Raw genomic sequence first — 4300 nt, 5'->3', positions numbered from 1 at the left:
AGCATTGAGACGTCGCACAGTACATATTGTTATGCCCCATGAACTTGGGGGCAATGAAAATGACATCAAATTGACTTTTCAATTTGCAATATTGATTTTTATCACAACACACTCTAAAATCGCTTAAATAATATAAAGGTTTAAACTGAAAACTTAGAATTTCATATTATTCTGATTATGCGTTTCTTTTTTGTTCAGTATATAAGATATGTTATCAAATATACTTTGAATGTTTCATCAAGTCAGAATCCAACGTAGAAAACTAGATCATGATTTTCTGTCAAATCTGAAAATACAGTACAATGTTCATTTAAAGAAAGAAAGAAAAATGATTCAAAGTTACCTATCCAAACATCCCGCTCAGGTGCACCAAAACCATCCTTATAGTCAGCCCAATTCCTTTCGAAGGACACGGACCCGTCTATTCGTTTTTGAATGGCCTTGAAAGGATAAACATACATAATTAAAGTTCTAAAAGGATTTGCCAATGTCATTTAATAATCACTTTATCTGTCTATTCATCCGTCTGTCATTCTTCTATCAACAAAATTTCTCCTTATTTAGGCCCCCCGAGTTGCTTTTTCCTACTTTTAGCTCTATTGGTCAGAGGGAAGAAGAGCTTAGGCAATGATAATGCATCCGTCGTCCGTCCGTCTGAATTTTTTTTATCCTACTCTTACAGTATAACTTGGCATTCCGTGTATCGATTTTTTATTCGATAAATGGTGTTGTCCTACTTACTAAAAATAGAAATTTCTGTATATACTTTTATACTTGTAATGCTACTTCTCCTACAGTTTTGGTCTGATTTCAAGATAACTTGGCACACAAATAAACTAAACTAAGGCTCATAAAATACGATAACAAGAGGTCCATGAGCCACGGGCTACATCGCTCACCTGAGTAGCTTTGACCATGCTGCTCCTTACCAAATTCCCCATTGTAATACATGTTGTGACCCAAGCCTACCACATGGGTCATAATTTGGAGAATTTAAGGAGGCTGGGGGTCAACAATTTAATTATAAATTAACAACCATATTTAACTTATTTTTTTAGATACGGTATCTTAAGCTGTCAACATTCATTTGGCAAAGACAAAATTCGTACATTTAAGTTTTAAATTTTGATCATTTTTGTATATCTTTACATGGAGCTCTTCTTTTAAAGGAGATAAAAAAATCTGAAAAGGGCTGCCACCCCCCAGCCTCGTTAAAATAAACACTACACAGTGATGTTTCCGCACAAGTTTTTAGCTTTTCTCGCCCAGAGGTTCCTGTGAAGAATTTAAAAAAAAAATCCTATATATTTCTATGTAAAAAATTAGATTCCCTATTGTGGCCCCGCCCTATCCCTGTTTGTTATGATTTGAACACTTTAGAACCTACTCTACCCAGGATGCTTGCATATAAGTTTCAGCTTTTCTGGCCCAGTGGTTCTTGAGAAGAAGATTTTTAAAGTTTTTTTCCTATATATTTCTATGTAAAACTTGGATTCCCTGTTGTGGCCCCGCCCTACCCTGATTTGAATAGTTTAGAATCTACACTACCCAAGGATGCTTCCACATACGTTTCAGCTTTTTTGAACCAGTGTTTCTTGAGAAGAAGATGTTTTCATATATATATTTCCTATATATTTCGCACCGTGGAGATCCGGGTTAGAATAGGTCCCCCTATTAAATTAAATTAGGCTTTCACACTTAGCTATTATACCACAAGTATAACACTTAGCTATTATACCACATGTATCACACTTAGCTATTGGACCACAGGTTTCACACTTAGCTACTGGACCACAGGTTTCACACTTAGCTATTGGACCACAGGTTTCGCTCTTAGCTATTCGACAACAAGTATCACACTTAACTATTGGACCACAGGTTTCACACTTACCTATTGGCCAACAGGTTTCACACTTAGCTATTTGACCAGAGGTATCACACTTAGCTATTGAACCACAAGATCAATGAATCTAGTTACTAGTTACAGTTTCTAAATGAACTACATACCGTCCATCCTCCGCCCTGATTTGTCATGTCACAGTACACACGGACAGGGCGAGAGTTCATACCAAAGGGATAGATTACGTAAACCCCTGTACAATGGTGACCATTACGACGAATATCCTCACAATCCACGGGAAGATCTGAAACGGATAAAATCTGCTGACATTCATCTTTATGTGTGTAGTTAAACATCACAAAATATATTTTAAATTTGAACAAATGCATGCTGTTACACGAACTAAGAGGTAAAAATACTTGTGATCATTTGCAAGGTACACAGGTACCGGTGAATAACGGAACTAAAATGGAGCGATTATTTTCTGGGTTTTTTCCTCGATTTTTTCCTATTGTAAAATGATGAATTAGTCATGTTAGTGTATTAAATAAATTTTGTGAAAAACTATTTAATAAGCCCTGGGGTCGAATAACGGGAGGGAGGTTTTCCTGTTCACAAGTATATGTGGTGCCCTGTTTACAAAAATTGTACCTTTCACGAGTGTGTTCAATTTGCTAAACTCTGTACACAACACTTAGGTTGGAATAAGGATACTTGTGAAGGGGTTTTGCTTTCGAATCCACAATTACACATTTTCACACACTTTAAAAAAAATTCATTCACCAAAATTTTCTATCTTATACTTGCTGAAATCTCGTAAAATTTTAAAAAAAAGTTATCTACTTATTAAATATTACGTCATAATATTATTTACGCTAAACTTACAGAAAGTTGTACAACGCTATAAAGTGCTTGCAGGGAAATGGTAAATTCATATTTCTATGACGTGAACATTAAGTGTATGTTGCATAACAGTAAGTTGCAAAGAGTTAAGAATAAAAAAATGTGAAAGTTTGAGGATGTGTCAATCAAACCCATCCAAAAATTTGAAATAGATGAAATTAGATTTAATATAGTTTCATGTGAAATGCTATTGCAATATTTAAGTCGTGATATTATACACAAAAAATATTAACTTCAAGTCTGTGTTTATGCACCTTAAATACCAATGAATAGTTTGGACCACTGTCAAATGCAATTACAAGCACTGAGACATTTCACTTTTAATCATTATTCATGATTTGTTAGAGAAAGTAATACATACAATAATGAGAAAAGTATCTCCATCCGGTCTCCTCTGATATTCCGGAAGTGAAGTCCCCCCTGTGTATCCGGCAGTTTTTTAATATTGTATTGTAACCAAAGAGGCTACATGTACACTCTCTTTGACAATTCAGGCTACACTGGATTAACGACTGAGAGGTGTATACTCCTAATAGTCCATCATTTGATATTTTATTATCAAATTCCAGTTTTGCTGTGAATTTTCGCGAAATAGAGGAACCATGAGATACCGTTGAGAAGACAATAATCAGACAGATAACACACAGATAGCTCATTGTATTATGTGTTTAAAAAAACTAATGCGTTCCTTAAGAATTTGAAAATTGATACTTCAGCCGCTGCGTTTATATGTACGAGAGCCTTGGGTTATTCCGAAAAAGTGTTTGGCTACTCCAGACGTATTCTGTATTTAGCTATCACTGAAATATCGATTTCATTAAGATGGAAATGATTGGTGGTCCTAAGCATGAAATTGCCAAATCCAACAAACATTAACATTGCAATGAAATTCAACATTCAACGCATTAGATACAGCCTTCGTATACGTAGGAAACAATTTAAAGGGGACACAGCCAAACATTTAAACTTTTTCCAAAAAATTCCTTGACAAGCAAAAGAAGATATATATACTATTAAGGACAGATTATACATACATTTTTTTTTCTTTGAAAAAGATTTGATATCATGTCAAGAGTTTAGAAAAGGGGATAATTTTTATAATATTTTCTCCTTAGAACTGGAAAATGAAATAGACTTGGAAAATATAAGTAATATTTCAATGAAAAACAAATATAGACAAATCACATTCAGGAAAGGTTAACAGGTGAAATAAATTTCAGAATATGTTACCTTGGTGCTAAAAGTGTAATATAAACTTAAGAAAAAAAAATACCAAGCCAGGTGAATTTGATGAGGAAATACAAAATGACAAAAAATTTGCAATATCACATAGGCTGATTTTTTACCATTTAGCTTTTCCTAATAAAATTCACCTGGCTTGGTAAATTTTTCCTAAGTTAATATTACACTTTTTTCACCATAGGTATCACCATGAGGCAATTGATCACGAATGGTGATACGAAATTATTTAATGCGATAATAGAAATATTTTATTTTAATCTTTTTTCTTTAACAATTATATATTCATTGCCTGACGTCACGGGGTCAGGCTGTATA

At 34.0% G+C, this 4300-nt stretch overlaps 1 long non-coding RNA gene across 1 annotated transcript; it reads right to left on the bottom strand.

Annotated features, from left to right (window-relative positions):
* Nucleotides 1-354: 354 nt before the first annotated feature.
* On the bottom strand, nucleotides 355-3237 carry LOC134277734 (uncharacterized). The gene is made up of 3 exons (XR_009994327.1): nucleotides 3105-3237; nucleotides 2008-2144; nucleotides 355-440 (listed from the first exon to the last, which is right to left on the bottom strand). It is a non-coding gene; the product is annotated as an uncharacterized LOC134277734 (long non-coding RNA).
* Nucleotides 3238-4300: the final 1063 nt, after the last annotated feature.

Source organism: Saccostrea cucullata, unplaced genomic scaffold (genome assembly GCF_032062105.1).
Source record: "Saccostrea cucullata isolate Sc308-1 unplaced genomic scaffold, CSIRO_AGI_Scuc_v1 ctg577, whole genome shotgun sequence".
Taxonomy (NCBI): Eukaryota; Metazoa; Mollusca; class Bivalvia; order Ostreida; family Ostreidae; genus Saccostrea; species Saccostrea cuccullata.
The sequence above is the reverse complement of the archived record's forward strand: the minus strand, read 5'-3'. Positions and strand labels throughout refer to the sequence as shown.